At 41.0% G+C, this 21281-nt stretch overlaps 1 protein-coding gene across 5 annotated transcripts in view; it reads left to right on the top strand.

The window, feature by feature from the left end:
* Positions 1-9013: 9013 nt before the first annotated feature.
* CPNE7 (copine 7) overlaps positions 9014-21281 on the top strand; it is a 65461-nt gene continuing 53193 nt past the window's right edge. For 2 of the 5 annotated variants that reach the window (XM_063438330.1, XM_063438327.1), the window contains exon 1: positions 9616-9788. The gene's annotated coding sequence lies outside the window, so the exon portion shown is untranslated. Of the gene's footprint in view, positions 9086-9615; positions 9789-9827; positions 10017-21281 lie in introns of those variants that run through there. The other 3 variants (XM_063438331.1, XM_063438328.1, XM_063438329.1) reach the window with 2 other exon arrangements.

Genomic DNA, 21281 nt, shown 5'->3' with positions numbered 1-21281 from the left:
AATGGTTTATATAAGAACCAGAGGACTACAACTGCAGCCGAATGGCACCACTAAAACCGCATGCAGTGATTATGTTGCTTGACTGACCCATAATTGGTTAAGATGCAAAATGTATATAGTTATATATTAAACCTGGATGATTCGGACTATGTTTGATGGAAATGGCAACAAAATTTGTTTGTAAACGAATGAAATTCCGCTAACTTGTAGTTTGTTCATAAAAACCTTTGCCAGAGGTGGCAGGAATTGGGAATGTTGTCTCTTACCATTTTTTGTTTTTGAAATTGAGGGTGTTCTGGGAAGTCGCTTGATATAGCATCATAAAAGGGACACTATAGTCACCTGAACAACTTTAGCTTAATGAAGCAGTTTTGGTGTATAGAACATGCCCCTGCAGCATCACTGCTCAATCCTCTGCCATTTAGGAGTTAAATCCCTTTGTTTATGAACCCTAGTCACACCTCCCTGCATGTGACTTGCACAGCCTTCTTTAAACACTTCCTGTAAAGAGAGCCTTATTTAGACTTTCTTTATTGCAAGTTCTGTTTAATTAAGATTTTCTTATCCCCTGCTATGTTAATAGCTTGCTAGACCCTGCAAGAGCCTCCTGTATGTGATTAAAGTTAAATTTAGAGATTGAGATACAATTATTTAAGGTAAATGACATCTGTTTGAAAGTGAAACCAGTTTTTTTTTTCATGCAGGCTCTGTCAATCATAGCCAGGGGAGGTGTGGCTAGGGCTGCATAAACAGAAACAAAGTGATTTAACTCCTAAATGACAGTGAATTGAGCAGTGAAATTGCAGGGGAATGATCTATACACTAAAACTGCTTTATTTAGCTAAAGTAAATTTAGGTGACTATAGTGTTCCTTTAAGTTGTAGAATAGATTTTTAGAAACACCAGCAGGTTGAATTTCATGATGCCATCAGTATGAATGTAGTGATCAGCTGCTTAGTTTCATAACACTTTCATGCACGGATTGATTATTGTGCACTGTTTTGTTACACAGTATTCATTGGATGTCCAGGGACAGGATGTTACTGTTGTGCCAAACAAGTTAATGGCATAAACTGAATCTGGAACCAGTGGTTGATTTACTGACACTTTCTGGGCTATCCAGTTATGTGACTAGCAAATCTGTCTTAACCTGTGGCTTTTTCTTGTGTGATTTACAATGGTAACTTGCTGACTAATTTGGTATATTGATCTGTATGAACACCTGTTGCAATATACGGACACTGCACACCAGGGCTCAAAATAGTCACTAGCCATTGGCAAGTGAAAATACATACCTGGTGAGGTATGCAAGGGACTCTCCAGGCTTGCAGTAGTGAGTAACTCTTAAGGCCAGGCTAGACTAACTTGACTTGAAATTTTTTATTTTTTTTTAAGTCCGTGCCGCACCTCATTGTCACTAGCGCTGTGTTTGCAAACAAAGGTTGTGATTTTTCTCCCCAGTTTATAAAAGAGCCAACTCCATTACTGGGGTTTAAAAAAAATAAAATAAAAATCAGGAAGATTTACTTCCACTTTAGTTGGCAAAACAGCTAAAGGAAGCATCAATATGTGCCAAGTTTGGGCTGTGCTACAATTCATTGGAAAGCCACGATCGTGTGCGCAGCTTCAGCGGATTCTAAATGAGAAGCCCCTACCAGGGATAAAGGGGAATGTTTGCAAAATATCAAAAAAAAATTTTTTTTTTTCACATTCATATACCACCATGGAAAACCATGCAGGCAAAAAGTACTGCTTGTTTTATTTTGGGAGTAGCAACTAAATGTAAAGTGATTTATGCTGTAATGGTAGGACAACACATGGAGTATGAATGCAACTGATCTTTAAACAAAAGAATGCTTGTTGTGGGGAGTACCTTGCAGATTTCAACAGAAATTTGAAAATTTAACCTTGATACACCTGCAGTGGCTAGTTTGGATAGCTCAGTGAAGCTAAACTCAAGAGGCAGCAATTGCCCAGTACACCTGCCTTGTAAAGACTTCTCATTGAGCCACACTGGGAAGTCTGTGATTGGATGGTCACAAAGTCTGGGGGGGAAATGAAATTTGACTTTATTTTATTTTTTATAATCGCCATCTATTAAGGCCTTTCAAGTAATCTGAGAATATTTTGCATGAGACATGATGTACTTGAAGCCTTGATAAGTGGGCCATTGCTGTCTGAAATATACCAGCTATAAACTAGTGCTAACATCACAAAAAGCACCTGTAATTGATGTACAGACTAAAGGTGGACTTGGCCTACCGAACTTGTACAAAATATTTGGCAATGCAACTCACAAACTAATGTGGTATACCTCCCCACATTCTCCCCCCCCTGATAACCATAGATGGGTAGACCTGGAGTCCATCATAATGCGCTCCAATCAAGCCAAATTTAGGATATGGATGCCTATACAGGTTGTGGACCTAACGGTCCACAGGTTTGACCTTGCATGGTCGCCCGCCCTTCTTACTCTATACCTGCGCAACAAGGCTTTTAAACTCAGAGAATGGGATTTTAGAGGACTGGAAAATACAGGTATGCTATATACACCTGTATGACTACAATCATTCCAAGACCTAAATTAAAAGAAAAAAAAAATCGACCACAGGCGACTTTTTCCGATTTGACGCATTTAACTGATTTTACACGTTCCAAAATCGTCAAAGCAGAAGGTAGCCCAGCATTCTTTGAGACACTGCATGACAGGCACCACACATAAAGGCCTTACCACCACTCTACGCACACCATAGTGTCCAGAAGGGGAAAGATACATCCCATGGTACGTAACACAGTAGGAGGAAGACCTACAGCAGACTTTAGAAGTGGCAAGACATTTGGGAAGCTGCAGAGAAAACTTCCATGTGTGTCAACTTCCAAGAACAATCGTATAAAACCATGATGAGATAGTATGATCATCCCTGGTCAAGATACACCAAATGGGCAGATCCCAATCAGATGAATGCTGGAGGGGCTGCGGACAAAATGGAACATCTATACATATGTGCTGAATGTGCCCTCAGGCACGACACTATTGGGAGATGGTTTTTAGATCTCTCATCTGAAACGATGCATCGGCACACAGATAATGAGCCGTGGCCCTTCCTTTTGGCCAAACCTACAGATGGCCTCCCCAGCAATGAACAAAAATGATTCAACAAAATTATGCTCTGGCGCAGCAATGCCCTGGATCTGAAAACTCTCAAAAAACATGATATTAAAAATCAGAGATCATTACTTAATAGACTAACAGCCCAGGAACATAATTGCATAACCAAGTCTCTCCCTCTTCCTTTCCTCTCTATTCTCTTATATAAAGAGAAACATTACTGATTTAAATTCAGATCCAGGAATATCAATACTAACATTTTAGATATGGGCTCACTGGGAGCAAGAAAAGATTTGAATTTGAATGTCTAATACAGCATGCTATATCGTATCAAAAACAATGAATGCAAAAAAAAACATTTTCTCGAAAATATGGTTATAACCATTTGTATGCATTTGCCAATATATATTTCCTGTCCTCTAAAAATAAAGAATGATAATAAACAAAAAGCACCTGTAATGTGATTAACAGCACATTGCACAATGTTTTCCTAAAATTTCTAAAGATTATCTGTCCATATGAACACCCAAACTATATTTTCTTTTGTTGGTTTTAATCTCATCACTAATTTTTGCTTTATTTCCCCATTGCTTCAGAATAGTTTGATGCTTCATAACTGATAATTATTGTCTCACCGTGAAGAAAGCAGGTCCGTCCTGTAGATATCTCCTCTCCAAAGAACCTGGGCTAATAAATATTATTGCCAACATCTGGTAAGACATTAAACAATTCTTAAAGATGGACATTTCTTTTGAAATATGTCGTTTAATTTATTACTGCTGTAATACTTACATGCCACCAGGTGGCAGTGTTTGCCTGCTATTTATGGCATAGTCAATGTTACACAAGCAGAACTTACACTCAGCACGCCATGCTGATGCCTCAGACAGACAGACAGTACATTTAATTAGGCTTTGTGACAACTTGTGTTTCCTAAACTGGCAAGAGCAGTTTATTTTAATTAACCGGCTTGATGAATTCTCTTTGGGGACTTCTTCAGTCTTTAGCTGGGCTCGGGCTCATCACACGGCTGGTTTTGCTAATTAGTGACATTTTCTAGATGACAGTGGTAAAGGAAACGTGTAATTCTGCTTGTGTGTTTTTGCCGTGTGGCATGCAATATGCTGTGTGTGTAGCATGCTGCTCTAACACTGGAAGGCCTGTTTACCAAGAGCCCAATCTATCCTCTATTAGATGCAGCGTTCTCTCTTATCATGAAAGAATTAAGAGCCTGCTGTCATTGCTGGAACCTAGCCTGTCCACACCATCAGGGTTAATTAATAAAGTGAGAATTCAAAGTGAATTTCGAAATTTAAGGTCAACACAGCTGAACTACAAGTGTAGCTGACCGAGACAGTTTTTCCAGTTCAAATATTAAGACCTTACATTTGGGATTGATTTAAATGCTCACTTTAGTGAATATTATTGTGGGTATTAAAATGCTGACCAATGTGAATGGGATTACCAGGTGGATAAACCCCCCTTTATATGTTTTACATCGCATTAGCAGTAAGCATGGTAGCTTTATCCAGGGGTGCTGCAAATGTAGGGGATACAGTAGCCTAGCATTGGAATGTTACCGGCATTGCAAAAGACTGTAGTGTGGTTTGCAATGCTAAGATTAAAGATCTGATCCCTTTTCAGATTTGGGCTTGTACTGGCTCTCCGTGCTCCGTTTGTCGTCCAGTGTCGTGTACAGTTGAAGCAGAGTGTTTCAAATTTGATGTCAACTCATTGTGTTAATGCAGTCAAACTACGTGCTGTTCACCTTTCTGTAGGAACACTCAAAGCACCAGAACAAACTATGCTCATTGTAAGGAGGTCCCCTTAACAGTAATATAGGAGAAAAAAAAAAAAGGTTCCCGTGGGATTCCACAGGAGACTTGCTTCATATTTATAACATGCCTGAAGAAGAGATCAGAATAGTCTTAAAGCTGAATGTGTCGCCTGCTTGGCTGATGAAGATATCAATGATCCACAGGGAGTATTTTTGAGACCTGATTGGAGACTACCCAAAGGGCACGTTACTGAGTTCCTGTAAGCTTTTGCCCTTCTGATGGTTCTCATATTCTCTGTTTTTGTTGCCATGCAGACGTGGATCCTGTTCTCACTTTGCCTAGAGTGGTATCAGCCATACCTCGCTGATGGGGCTCTAAGAAGGCTAAAACAATTGTCCAGGATTGCTGGATCTCTAATGCATGGAGAACTTGCTGTCAGTTCTGTACAGTCCTGATAGGTGAGATCAGTCTGACATGTAAATGGTATAGGACAGGTTCTCTTTGTAATGACACAAGTGAGCAAAAACATTTTTGAGATCTGAGCGGGAAATAACCAAAGGGCAAGTTAGTTCCTCTAAACTGCTGCTGGGCATGCACATTAGGTCCCCAATGCTCTTTGTGGAGCATTGGTTTGGACCATGGTGGAGGAGGCCGTGCTGCGTCCATGATGCTGCGGGAGTTGGAGATGTAAGCAGCGTTGAGGGAGGCTTGGCGCTGAAAAAAGGTAAGTAGAAACTTTATCCTATAATCAGTGCTTCATGGGCACAGCAAGGGTTTCTGGGAATAGTAGTTCAATTATCAACTTTCTACTGTTGAATACTGATAACCGAACTATAGCCCCTAAAAAGTCATAAAATCATGTACAGTAGTACATTTTAGAGCAAAATGTAAATACCATGAGTTGGGAGAAATGAACAGGACCTGTAGTTAAAATAATGGTATTAAGAATAAAGAAAAGTGTCATTATACCACCATGTACCTTTCTACTGCCACTGACTAAATTGTATTAGACTTGATGTTATGCATGTTATCTAAACATGTGCAGCCTGTTCCCTACTACAAAATATAAAACTTGTGCTGAATATTATATACCATGTTATGTTTACGATGTTTGCTCTGAGCTTACGACTGCTATTGTGGCTGAGTGAGCCGACTGTTTTACCATGCACAACAAAAATAAAGAATAAAAAAAAACAAAAAAAAGAATAAAGAAAAGAAGATTAACATAAACCTCTCCCAAACATTTAGCATAACTAACTGAATGTTCACCTTCATGTGGCAGTTAATGTACCTGGAGTGTCCTTCTGGGTTTAAGCGATCACATGTCCCGTTGGCAGCTCGGCAGATCACAGCACCTAGTTTGGTGCACAAAACTGTGAGTCAGGCTATGTAAAAACTAAGAACAACAAGGTAACAATTTATTTTTGTTTGCACAATTGTTTTCAATGAGCGATGTCCCTTTATGTTTATTTTTTGTAGTAGAAGCCAGGCCACATAAAAAAAAAAAAAAATATCAATATGTAAAATAAAAGCACCAGAATCTAGTCTATAAATCTAGAATTGTATCTAGTCCAATAAAACTTGTTTGTATCTGATCCAGCACATTCATGTCGTATGCAGAATGCCTGAAACTGATAGATTCTAATAATCCGCCAGAGCAGGTATTCCCAGCCACTACTAAATTACTGTGCTTAGCGTGTAACAATATTAAAGTAATTTGTCATTAAGAAGACACTGGATAACATACATAGGGCGTTCTAATGTATCTTCCTTGATTGTATCTCTTACGGTGGCCATTCCTGTAATAACGTGCAATATATACGCAGCATTAGTTAGAGCAAATAAAACGATCATGCGAAGCCCCCTGGTGTATATCTTTTATAAATGGATACAGAAGCGGAAGACTGACATCTTGAATCTCATTTGAATAACGCTACCCAGAATCCTCAGCTGCAATCTTGGCTTTGTGTACTGAGTGTGAGATAAATTGAACCATGCTCTGGTGGACCACACGAGCGCACACACATACACACACATACACACACATACACACACGGCTGGGTAATTGTCAGTGTGGTTCCCCATCTACAGATACAGTTACTTGCTGGGGGGAGCTCGCCAGGAAGTCTCCAGTAAGTGGATTATCCTGGAACCGCACACCATTCAGCAACCTCCAGCATCAAATAAAACACTTAAAGAAATTCTACTACCCAGGGACGCGCCTAAAGGGTTTATTCACTAAACACTGAATTATTTAAAAAAAAAAATGTGAATTATCTCAAATTGAAAGTGAATTGCAAATTTCAGGTTAAAATAGTCTTTTAATGCTTTTGATAATTTTTACGAATTCTGCAATTTTGGGTTAAACTTTGAATTCCTGACAACTCACACTTTAGAGAATAAAATGTAAAATATCACTTCAAGCACTGTGACGACATCTGCTTTTACAAGTGGTCATGGTGGTAGGAATCTGTATGTGCAGCTTTTCTGCTAAATGTCACTTCTGTGCAAAAATCGTCTGTTGTCTGCATGCACTGCGCGCTGCCGACAGACGTTCCCAACATCTCCACTTGCAGCATGGCCGCAAGGGGGATTAGACCTCCCCGTCTCCCTCCAGTTACCATATTTATTTTTAAATTATCCCGTCCTCCCCTTACTTGCTCTGAGCCGGTGAACCGGACCATTGAAATGCTTCTCCACGAGAAGCATTTGTTTGAACCGCGCAAGAGAGGCAGTGACCGGACGAGAGTGGAAACTTTGCACTGGGTTTCAGGAAAATTTATTATTTCTTTCTATCTTCTGTAATTGGTGAAAGGGAGCGGGGGCTAATTAGGGTTGGCGTAACCCCTTAAGATAAGGATAGCTTTGATTAGCCAGTTTTAGATTGTTTTACCTAATGAGATATTGTAATCTAAGCCTTGCAGGTAATGAAGACATAACATGTTTATGAATCCAGACATCATGGGCGAACTCTGGCATACCAAAAAATGTTCTCTGGGACAGCTTCAGACCTTTAATTCTACATGGTATTAGCTGATAAGCAGTGCTTCCAACCAGAGAGCAAGGTAAGTATAGAGATACACTGAAAAGCTATTAATTAAAATACAGTTATTCCAAAATAATAAACAACAAGGCTGGGTTCATATACATTGCACACTATTTATATTCAGCAATAATAAAATATCAGGACAATACCATATCCTTTAACCCCTTAAGGACACATGCCATGTGTGACATGTCATGATTCCCTTTTTTTCCAGAAGTTTGGTCCTTAAGGGGTTAAAGGAAGGATTAAGGATAGCTGGAAATAGGGCACGACTTAAAGGGTTAAACTGTGTCTCTCTCGCATTATAAAATCTTAATATTTTCCTCCCCTTTAACGAAGGTTCCATTACTGTACAGATAATTTGTTTGATGATGTTCTGAGAAAAAGCAGAGGACATTAAAATCAATGCAAATCCACTAAGAAATGGGATTAAAATGAGCATGAGACTTTTGGGCTGGGGGATGCCTTGCGCTGTGTGTACAGCACTATCCTACGTCTGTGTAACTGTTTAATAGCCCAGAGTACGGACACACTCTAATAATTGCAATAAATCCTGAGCTTCCCTTGACAAGAAGATATTGCTTCTTAATTATTGCCAATCTGAGCGTCTCCGAGTGCTAATCTTAACCATTAAAAAAACAGCAAGCTTATATAGCCCCTTAGTGGTCAGCACTGTATCTTGTGTCTCCCATTGACGCAGTTCGCAGATTTGTAGCTAAATAATGATTTTTTTTTTATTTTTATCTTTCTCGTTTCTTTTCATAGATTGGTGTGAAATTGGAGTAATTTACTAGCCTTCAAAACAAAACAGAGCATGAACAAAATAAAGCAGTACACAAGAAATACGGCGTGGAACGTCTTGATTGAGATTTCTTATCTAACTTCATTTTTGTTCGAAAATTAAAGGCGCTTTGTTTATTCATCTACAATAATTGTTCAGTTTAATATCTGTGCGCAGACTCCGATGCCTTCTAATTTAGGATGCATGGAGAGTGCTGATAAGTAGGATTCTGTGCTTTTATGATTGTCTGTTAAATGTTTTCTTTTGTCTTTTCGATTTGTCTTTTACCCTCGTAGAACACAGAGAGTAGCCAAAAGGGAACAAATCAGTTGTGGAACTACAACTCCCATGATGCTTTGCCAACCGTACAGGTACTAATATGAAATTGATTAGATATAGTTTGCTTTGCTGTATAACTACTCCGATAATATCTAGCCAGCTTGAAGTATTTGTTTATAGTTATTTAGATTTTTTTTAATATATTTTTTATCATTGCTTTATTATTTATTTGTCGGTCTAATCCAGGGGTAAGCAACCTTCAGCAATCCAGATGTTGCGGACCACGTCTCCAATAAGGCTCCTACGGCCATAATTCTTGCAAAGCATTGGGGGGAGATGTAGTCAACAACATCTGAAGTGCCAACGGTTGCCTACCCCGGTCTAATATTGTTATAATCCCTCCATAAATCATCCCTCTTTATCTCGATAGATTATAAAGAGGCTATGTTATAATATGAGAGATTTATATCAACACCATTGGCAGTAGGATAAATTCAGGTTCTGGTGTTAGAAAGGGTTAAGAGGTGTATTTATCAAACTCTGGAGCAATAGGGTTGACTATTAATTGAAAAGGGGGGAGAACTGGTAGGATATAGAAGGCTAGGATGAGGGATGAGGATAGTTTAGTAGCAGTCTGGCAGTGAAGGAGTTAGCGTATGTTCAGCTCCCTCTTAGGGTGCTAGGAATGAATTGCAGGCTGTGTGAGATACTCCGGGATACAGAGGAGTATACTCCACAGCAATCACTTCTCTTCCCCATCACACTCGTTAAAGAACTGAGTGATAACGAAAGCAGGTGAGAAACTAGGAGAATGGGCAAAGCCAGGAAACACCAAACCCACATCTGACGTTAGGTGTGAGATAGGAAGAGAGTCCGACAGGCTGCAGAATCTTTTTGTATTGGATCTTGAAAGACCTCACAAGTCTCTTTTCATCTCAAGACACATCAGGAGAAGACTTTTGCATTTCAAATTAAAAAAGCACCTCTGGACGAAGGTGAAAAATCTCTGAAACTGATCACAGGGTGAGGTGGTGGTGTTTGGGGAAAGAGTAGAAGTATTGGGGGGTTATGAATGGGGAATGAATGCAAACTCCCATTAAAATCAGCCCCAGGAAACTAGATGGATAAGGTAATTAAAATACACACAGTGTGTGATAAGAAGTATTTAGGGCATATCAGTGTGTGCGTGCACAAGGGATACAAATTGTTTTCTAAATGTATCATGAATTCAGAGTATTGAGTCAACATTCTACATGATATTAGAGCATTAAATAAAAGTTATATTTTATAATGTGGGGGGGGGGGGCAATTCTGGGGTAGGGGGTGTATGATACAGTTCTTAACGTGGGAGGTTCAAAGTCATGAGTGATAATGTTGTATGTGATTAGTATGATATATGTGCAGATGTACTATATCAGTTGGTGGGATGAAAGTCTTGGCTGGAAGAATTTTTTTTTATTTAGAGTTGTAACATGTAATAAATGACGATATATTGTATTATATGGGATTTAAAAGCTTTAAGGGACAATGTCATATGTTATTAGGGGTAGAATATAGAGTAAATAGAGCTGCTCCATGAGATATTGCATTTTATTAGGTATATAATATATAGTAAATTATGTTTAATATAGAGTTCAAAATCTTGGCAGGAGTATTTTTTATGTAATTAGGAATTTATGTAATAATAGGAATATATATAACAATTTACGTAATAAATTTGTATTTATTGTGTTATTTGTGAGTTTAAAATCATGAGAGGTTTGTAAATTAGGGGGCTTAGATATATTTCATCGAGATATACTGAATAATACTGATGTCTTCTATGTGATCGGGGGTGTAATAACTAGAGGTGTGTGATATACTATGAAATATAGAGGATTCAGTTTATTGCGAGAAGATTACATTGTCATTAAGGAACACAAAATGTGGTACACAGAGACATATTGCATATTGTGGGGGCAAAACATTTTGGGTGGAGGTTTTTACATGCTTTAAGTAACATTTAAATTTTTTGAGAGGTATTGTATGTGATTATGGGGTGCACAAAGTTCTTACCATATATAATTGATGATGAGAAGGTGTTCGGTGTGTTGGTATACTCTATGATATTAGAATATGCATTTAGTTTAGTAGAGATATTCTCGAGAATGGGTAAAGAACAAATATTGGTTATTTGCAAGAAAGGGAACACAGATCTGATTATGAAATGCAATGATTAGAGCAGGTTTCCCCAAACTCTGGCCCTCCAGATGTTGCTGAACTACAACTCCCATGATTCTCAGCCTATCGATTTCATTTATAGAATCATGGGAGTTGTAGTTCAGCAACATCTGGAGGGCTGTAGTTTGGGGAAGCCTGGATTAGAGAGTGGAAAACTGGAGTACCACTTCTAATGCAAAAACATAATAATATATATAAATATTTTATCCCTTTGGGTTAATGGGGATAAATTTGTAGAAGGTTCTGCTGGGGGGGGGGGTCTACACAAGGTGGGGGTTGAATACTGGTTAAAAAAGAGCAGAAATGGAGGGGCAGTATGACGTGGGTATAAAATATTTATTATAAGGAGGGCACAGAATGAGGAGCGTTACTGAATGAAGTGGAGTCATATGTAATAACATGGGTAGAAAGCACTGAGTGATGAAGGATATTTGGTGATTAAGATGCATTATTCAGTGGAGGGCTAAATGAGGTTAGTAAAGAGAATTTTGTGAGCTGTAGAAACCATTTTATATCTGATTTCATGAGCTGTAGAAAGCATTACAGAATGAATGTGGCTAGAAGAAATTGGTAATAGGCATTGAATGGAAAGCATTAGCAGATGGAGGGACTGTGAGATGGGCTAAAATTTTGGGTGGAGGCATTTGGTCAAGAAGGGGCTATAGAAAGCATTATAGAATGGATGGGAAGGCATGAAAATGGAATAAAGTATTAATGAGGCATTCTGTATGATGAGGAGTAGACATTATTATAGCAAGGATAGAGGAGGTGTATGGGATCTGTTGTAGAACGCACTGTAAAGTGCTACGGCTAAGTGAGATTGTTATAAAATAAAGCACAAGAAGGAGAGTAGAAAGCACAGTGGAGTGATTGAGGTTATAGGTGATGGGTAGAGAGTATGTAATAAAGGAACACCAGTAGGCAAGGTGTAGACAGTATTTTAGAGTGGAAAGGGTCAAGAAGAGGAAGTACGTGAGATGGTGAGTCGTTTTTTAGAATGGATGGGTCAAGGTGGGATTGATGGAGTCATTTGAAAGGATGAGAAGTAGACTTTAGAATAGAGCAGAGAAGTACGTTATATGTTGAGTAGAAAGCATTACTGAGTTGATAGGCTATATTAGGTGGGAATAGACCACGTCCACATGTAGTGGTGACAGGCTATAAGGTATTGCTCAGTGGGTAAGATGGGTTAGAAAGGTTTGAGCAGGATGTACATGTGGTCCAACCTATTACGCAGTGTGAGAGCACATGGTGAATGAAAGGTTACAAAGTAACAAAGATGTGAGTGTGGATACAAATAGAACAAAGGTAGTAAGGTCACAAATAACTGAGGCAAAGTACTTAGAGTACTTAAGTGGTGCAAGATAGTATTAATGAGTGAAGCTATCAAGAACTGATTAATAGATCCCATTACATGAGCTGATATTAGTTAGTCTGTGTAATCTGTACTTTGACTGGGAAGGTAATGACTCTTCTCTAAGAGTATATAAAAAATCCAACATAATATACAACGTTATGCATCATACATGTATCTAAAGTAACTCCACTGTGCTCACATACATTAACATAAACATGCATGTCTTCACCCACATGGATTTATTCAGATTGAAATCTAAATAGCAACATTTGGGCTAATTGAACCAGGCTGTGGCAGTGTTGGAGATCAGCTATTTTAAGATTTGCTATTTCAAGTGTTGCCATTTAGAATTCAGTTCATTACAATTTGGAGAATAAACCCTACAGGTGCATCAGGTAGGACATTGTCCAAATCCCCACCAGTTGTAGCATACGCGCTGAATGCTAGGTTTGGTGTCCTGTGTTGGGTAGGTAGTCATTTGGAATCCCAATGTATTCTTTCTATTTTGAATTCTTAAACCTTCTGATATCATTGCAAACGTCACTGTCACAGTTAAGTGTGTCTACAGCTCCCAAAGAATTGTAGAGATACTTTATACATAACAGAGAACCGGTCCATGAGATATGAAGGGCTTCCATCTTTGATCATGGCTCCGTACTCCCAACAACCAAATTCTCACCCACGTTCTCTTCCTTTCCGCCATGTTCCACTATCCTTAGATGCAAAAGGGATGTAATCTCATAGGGCAGCAGAAGGGCTCCATTAAACTAGTCGATTAATTGAGGTTCACATTTTGACTGAGAATAAGGAAATGGTTTTATTATCTAGGGATTGTGGAGAACAGATGGGGACTTTGCAAATTTCTGGCATAAATAATTGAGCTGGAATAAATATTTGAGTTGGAGAATATACTACTTTGACATGGGAATAGCAGATGTTACGCCAAAATAGCAAAACATTTGGTATCCATAATTTAGTGAAGACCCTAGAAAGAATTGCTGAAGTCTGAAGTTCTGGATGTGTCATGAAGAAAATCATACATACATTCAGACCCAAATAAATTGAAGGAGCACTGTAACTGCTTCATATAATTTAAATTGTTATGGTGTCTGGTATGTTAGTAGGAAGTGTATAGTTTATCTCTTAGCCATACCTACAGTAAAAGCCAGGCTGGGGGAGAGGGCCCTTATTTAATGTACAATTGCTCAGGAATGGTTTAATACTGAATGGAGGGAGATTCCAGGCACTATAACTAATTCAGTGAGAATAAATTGTTATTGTGCCCACAGTGTCCCTTCACATTATACATTGTGTGCCTCTCCTGGAGAATCCTGGCATCGCATCCTAGGGATGGGAAATAACCAAATAAAGTTTTATATTTCTATAATTTTATTTGTGATGTTGCAACAAGATCTTGAATAGATCTTACTTAATGAGTAACCATTCCCTGCTCCTCTCATTACTCCCTGCTTGTCCTCTCATTCCTTATCCCTGTAATCATTCCCTGCTCCTCCCATTACTCCCTGCTTGTCCTCTCATTCCTTATCCCTGTAATCATTCCCTGCTCCTCCCATTACTCCCTGCTTGTCCTCTCATTCCTTATCCCTGTAATCGTCCCCTGCTCCTCTCATTACTCCCTGCTTGTCCTCTCATTCCTTATCCCTGTAATCATTCCCTGATCCTACCATTACTCCCTGCTTGTCCTCTCATTCCTTATCCCTGTAATCATTCCCTGATCCTACCATTACTCCCTGCTTGTCCTCTCATTCCTTATCCCTGTAATCATTCCCTGCTCCTCTCATTACTCCCTGCTTGTCCTCTCATTCCTTATCCCTGTAATCATTCCCTGATCCTCCCATTACTCCCTGCTTGTCCTCTCATTCCTTATCCCTGTAATCATTCCCTGCTCCTCCCATTACTCCCTGCTTGTCCTCTCATTCCTTATCCCTGTAATCATTCCCTGCTCCTCCCATTACTCCCTGCTTGTCCTCTCATTCCTTATCCCTGTAATCGTCCCCTACTCCTCCCATTACTCCCTGCTTGTCCTCTCATTCCTTATCCCTGTAATCATTCCCTGCTCCTCCCATTACTCCCTTCTTGTCCTCTCATTCCTTATCCCTGTAATCATTCCCTGCTCCTCCCATTACTCCCTGCTTGTCCTCTCATTCCTTATCCCTGTAATCATTCCCTGCTCCTCCCATTACTCCCTGCTTGTCCTCTCATTCCTTATCCCTGTAATCATTCCCTGCTCCTCCCATTACTCCCTGCTTGTCCTCTCATTCCTTATCCCTGTAATCATTCCCTGCTCCTCCCATTACTCCCTGCTTGTCCTCTCATTCCTTATCCCTGTAATCATTCCCTGCTCCTCCCATTACTCCCTGCTTGTCCTCTCATTCCTTATCCCTGTAATCGTCCCCTGCTCCTCCCATTACTCCCTGCTTGTCCTCTCATTCCTTATCCCTGTAATCATTCCCTGATCTTACCATTACTCCCTGCTTGTCCTCTCATTCCTTATCCCTGTAATCATTCCCTGATCCTACCATTACTCCCTGCTTGTCCTCTCATTCCTTATCCCTGTAATCATTCCCTGATCCTCCCATTACTCCCTGCTTGTCCTCTCATTCCTTATCCCTGTAATCATTCCCTGATCCTACCATTACTCCATGCTTGTCCTCTCATTCCTTATCCCTGTAATCATTCCCTGATCCTACCATTACTCCATGCTTGTCCTCTCATTCCTTATCCCTGTAATCATTCCCTGATCCTACCATTACTCCCTGCTTGTCCTCTCATTCCTTATCCCTGTAATCATTCCCTGATCCTACCATTACTCCCTGCTTGTCCTCTCATTCCTTATCCCTGTAATCATTCCCTGATCCTCCCATTACTCCCTGCTTGTCCTCTCATTCCTTGTCCCTATAATCATTCCCTGATTCTCCCATTACTCCCTGCTTGTCCTCTCATTCCTTATCCATGTAATCATTCCCTGCTCCTCTCATTACTCCCTGCTTGTCCTCTCATTCCTTATCCCTGTAATCATTCCCTGATCCTCCCATTACTCCCTGCTTGTCCTCTCATTCCTTGTCCCTGTAATCATTCCCTGATCCTCCCATTACTCCCTGCTTATCCTCTCATTCCTTATCCCTGTAATCATTCCCTGATCCTCCCATTACTCCCTGCTTGTCCTCTCATTCCTTGTCCCTATAATCATTCCCTGATCCTCCCATTACTCCCTGCTTGTCCTCTCATTCCTTATCCCTGTAATCATTCCCTGCTCCTCTCATTACTCCCTGCTTGTCCTCTCATTCCTTATCCCTGTAATCATTCCCTGATCCTCCCATTACTCCCTGCTTGTCCTCTCATTCCTTGTCCCTGTAATCATTCCCTGATCCTCCCATTACTCCCTGCTTGTCCTCTCATTCCTTGTCCCTGTAATCATTCCCTGATCCTACCATTACTCCCTGCTTGTCCTCTCATTCCTTATCCCTGTAATCATTCCCTGATCCTCCCATTACTCCCTGCTTGTCCTCTCATTCCTTGTCCCTATAATCATTCCCTGATCCTCCCATTACTCCCTGCTTGTCCTCTCATTCCTTATCCCTGTAATCATTCCCTGATCCTCCCATTAATCCCTGCTTGTCCTCTCATTCCTTATCCCTGTAATCATTCCCTGATCCTACCATTACTCCATGCTTGTCCTCTCATTCCTTATCCCTGTAATCATTCCCTGATCCTACCATTACTCACTGCTTGTCCTCTCATTCCTTATCCCTGTAATCATTCCCTGATTCTATCATTACTCCATTCTTGTCCTCTCATTCCTTATCCCTGTAATCATTCCCTGATCCTACCATTACTCCCTGCTTGTCCTCTCATTCCTTATCCCTGTAATCATTCCCTGATCCTACCATTACTCCCTGCTTGTCCTCTCATTCCTTATCCCTGTAATCATTCCCTGATCCTCCCATTACTCCCTGCTTGTCCTCTCATTCATTGTCCCTATAATCATTCCCTGATCCTCCCATTACTCCCTGCTTGTCCTCTCATTCCTTATCCCTGTAATCATTCCCTGCTCCTCTCATTACTCCCTGCTTGTCCTCTCATTCCTTATCCCTGTAATCATTCCCTGATCCTCCCATTACTCCCTGCTTGTCCTCTCATTCCTTGTCCCTGTAATCATTCCCTGATCCTCCCATTACTCCCTGCTTATCCTCTCATTCCTTATCCCTGTAATCATTCCCTGCTCTTCTCATTCCTCCCTGCTTGTCCTCTCATTCCTTATCCCTGTAATCGTTCCCTGATCCTCCCATTACTCTCTGCTTTTCCTCTCATTCCTTAACCCTGTAATCATTCCCTCATCCTCCCATTACTCCCTGCTTGTCCTCACATATCTCTCAATTCATTATTCTTCTTGTTTCTCGATTCATTCTCTGCTCCACATGTTGTTCTTCCTTATCTCTCGAGGGTTATTTATCAGTTCTCCCTTCCTCGGCTTCTCACATTTTTCATTTTCATTCCCTGCTTCTCCCTCTATATTCACCCCTTCTCGAGTTCTTCCTCTTTATTTCCTGTTACTCATTGTTCCTTCACCTCGTTCCCTGCTTCTCACTGTTCACTCTCCTCAATTACTGCATATCGCCTTATTCCCAGCATCTACCAGTTTTCATTTCATATTCCCAGCGTCTAACTGTTCACTGTCCTCATTCCCTGCTTCATACCGTTCTATCTCTTTCTTTATCTCTGTTTCTTACTCCTCTACCACCTCTTCTTTCATTCATCTACTACTCCCTATTTATCCTCCTTCCATTAATTATTCTTTCCCCTATACCCTGCTTCTCCCAGGATGCTAGATTCTTATAGTGTGTGCGGCCAGTGTCTCCGAAGCTCTCAGCCCCAGCTCGTTGCCTGTCTCCTTCCATTAGGATTCTCACCCTGACTCCCTAAACATCTGGCCTGCTTCTCACCCAGTCATTTTCCATTTACTTGTTGCACGCATCGCATCATCCGGCTCTCACATTATAACACAGCGTTATTTTTGTGTTATGCTGAGCACCGCAAGCTATTTTCACCCATTATATATAGTTAGACACCTACAGGAATAGCAGGCGATATTTAGGCATTGAAATCTTAAAGATTAACACTTTATCCTGCACTTACTATACTCACGTACTTAAATGGTAATCAACACGTGACTCTCATGGGAACTCGGATTCTTACGACTGTATTGCAAGTGCATCATGGGTATATCTCTAACTATAACAATGACTCACAGCACCCCTGACTGCCAGACCTTTATTGGCTGTGGGATGACCAGCTCCCCATTGTATTCACCTGGTGCTTCTTTTAATGAAAACAGTTAATCTGCTTGAATGGCCAAATTAAATCCTAGCATTTATATATTGCTATGGCCAAATGCTAAAATTACTAAAATAAAAAAGATTAGTACAATGGCCACGCCAATTTGGTGCTGTGTACATGTGTGTGTTTGAATTAAATACACATATTTGTTTCACTCCATCAGCAAGTACCAGTTTTAAATTTTTTCATATGTCAGTTTAATTCTGGGTTTAGTTTTAAAGTTACTAACTTTAATCCATTGTTCCAAATGTAATTCATTTTTTTGTTTCAAGTAATAACCTCTTCATTACATGCACAGCGGCCAAACTAAATCTGGGTTTTGTGTGAATGATTGAATGATTGAAAAAGTCAGTGAAGATTCTCCATGTAGTTGATTTTGTCAGATGGTGGGGTAATGATGTCACATAAAAAAAAAAAAGGTTAAATAATTATTTCTGATCACTTGTGCTTTAAATTTTAAAACAGCGTAGACCAATAGCACCGTATGTCAGTAATCAGCTTTTTATAAAATTATAGCAGTAATTATATGGTAATTCAGTAACTCTGGAATGCAACTCTGAATATCCTCATCCAATTGATGATGACTGCTAGTTCCAGAGATTGCCTGTCTGTGGACTAAAGGATGAGCTGTCTGGTGATGCAGGGTATTGTCCCTGTCAGCGTGTCTCTTTTGTGCGTGTTTCATGGTCACAGTGACTGTGTGGGTGTACTGAGCTGTGTGTGTTAGCAGCTGCGTTTCCTCTATCCTAGTCTGTGATAGACAGAGAGACACTCTCTCCTGCCTGTTCTGCTGTTTACACTTTACTCCTGTACATAGTGCCTTTACTTTGACTGTCTGTGACTGTCTGCCCACTCCACTCCTGCCAGTCACATGCATTGGTACTGCTCCAGTGCCAGTGACATACAGTGATACTCAGGGCCGGATTAAGAGCACACTGGGCCTGGTGCTGACAATTATGATGGGCCTAATTACGGAATCTTATCGACCAAAAACATTAAAACAATCATACCTCCCAATCGTCATGTATCTGATGGAGATGGTGCTGGAGGGAAACTCATAGGATGCAGCTATAAGAAAACACATACTCTATGCTAATCTCTCTCTAATTTATATATTTCATCTTTCAATTAAATCCATAACCCTTAACAGCAGTGTCCAGTGAAGCAGGCAGTCAATGGGCGGGGTAAAAGGGTGAGAATCAACTGGTGCGAATCACGTGACCAGACCTGCCAAAAGGGGAGAACATGCCCAAAAAGGGGGCATGTCTGTCGAAAGAATTTGAAGGACAGCCTGGCATGAATGCATGTCAGGCTGCCCGCCAATCATGCAGGCTGTCCAACTAAGGGCATACTATGCAGGCAGCACCCTGAGCTTGACATAAATGCGTCTAATGATGCGCTCACTCAATGCTTTCTAAGGACTGTCCCCTAGCACTCGCTGGTCCACTTGTCTCCTTACCTTCTTACTAGCAGGCAGAAATTCCTGGTATATAGTCTGAGACAGATAAAAGGTGTATGTAGTGAGTGTAGATGAATGGGGACATGCCACAGTGTTAGAGAGACCAACGTCTGCATTACCTAAACTAATTTTATTGTCAGCCAGTCCACACACGTTTTGTTCCCATACATCCCTCTTAAGCTTCCAAACTTAAAGGGACACTATAGTCACCAGAACAACTACAGCTTATTGTATTTGTTCTGGTTAGTAGAATCATTCCATTCAGGCCTTTTGCAGTAAACACTGTCTTTTCAGATAAAATAACTCCACTGGCCACTCCTTAGATGGCTGCTAGAGGTGCTTCCTGAGGCAGTACTGCCTAGTGTGCAGCACTGCCATTCAGTGTCTCCACCCTTGGCATGCAGACACTGAAATTTCCTCATAGAGATGCATTGATTCAATTTATCTTTATGTGGAGATGCTGATTGGCCAGGGCTATGACTTGTGCTGGCTCTGCCCTTGATCTGCCTAGTTGACAGTCTCAGACAATTCTATGGGGAAGTATTGTAATTTGCTCAGACCACCACTTCTGATGATGTCAGCAGACAGTCAGTTCAGAGGCAGAGCCAGCAGCTGCAGACTTGAATACAAGTTATATTTTACTATACTTAGGGAGGCAAGAAGGGGGCAGGGTGGTGGTTTTAACATAATAGGGTCAGAAATACATGATTGTGTTCCTGACCCTATAGTGCTACTTTAAGCAAGAGTATATGAAGAGTAGTTAAGGTTGCCACCTTTCTTGGAACAAAATACCAGCCTTAATCCTTTGTATAATCACAATGAGTGACATCAGAGAAAATTCTGTAACATCACCAACAAACTACTCACAGTTTGATTCTGCTGTATAGATGGATTGCTCCCAGTGTCTCAGTCTCACAAGTCACCCAGTGTCTCAGTGTCCCTATGTATCACAGTGTCAGTGTCCCCATGCCGCCCAGTCCCCTAGTCTCCCAGTGTCTCAGTGTCCCCATTTCTCCCAGTGTCTCAGTGTGTCCCCATGTCACTAGGACACTGAGAGACATGGGGTCACTGAGACCCGGGGACACTGAGAGACCCGGGGACACTGAGAGACATGGGGACACAGACATTTAGGGAAACTGGGAGAAATGGGGACACAGACACTAGGGACACAGACACTGGGAGACATGGGGACATTGAAACATTTGGGGACACTAAGACACTAGGGACACAGAGACATGGGAACACAGACACTGGGAGACTATGGGACACTGGGAGACTAGGGGACACTGGCTGGGAGACAGACACTTGGGGACACTGGGAGACATGAGGACAGTTGTGGACATAGACATGGTGACACTAGGCACACAGAGACATGGGACACAGACACTGGGAAACTTGGGGACACTGAGACACTAGCGACACTGGATGGGGGACACTGGGAGAAACAGCGTCCCCATGTGTCTCAGCATCCCCATGTGTCTCAGTGTCCCCAAGTGTCTCAGTGTTCCCAGGTCTCCCAGTGTCTGTGTCCCCATGTGTCTCCTAGTGTCTCAGTGTCCCCATATGTTCCCTAGTGTCTCAGTGTCCCCTAGTGTCTCAGTGTCCACATGTGTCCCCTAGTGTCTCATGGTCCCCCAGTGTCCCTGCTGCCTTTCCCCCCCATCCCTCACTTATCTGAGCTGTAGAGCTGCTGTCTGGACTCTGTGCTGTGTTGCTGGTCCCCATGGATCAGTGAGTAGTACAGAGAGGCAGGGATATGCATAGACCTAAAATACTACTTGGCGCTGATGAGCCGCGGGGCCGCCATCTTGGATTGGTCACAGTGTGATCTGCAGCATAGACATATATAGAATATATATGTCTATGATCTGCAGAGCAAGGTCCTCAAAGTAAA

The sequence above is a fragment of the Pelobates fuscus genome, chromosome 12 (assembly GCF_036172605.1).
Source record: "Pelobates fuscus isolate aPelFus1 chromosome 12, aPelFus1.pri, whole genome shotgun sequence".
Classification (NCBI taxonomy): Eukaryota; Metazoa; Chordata; class Amphibia; order Anura; family Pelobatidae; genus Pelobates; species Pelobates fuscus.
Note: the sequence above shows the minus strand (reverse complement) of the source record. Positions and strands in the feature narration are given on the sequence as shown.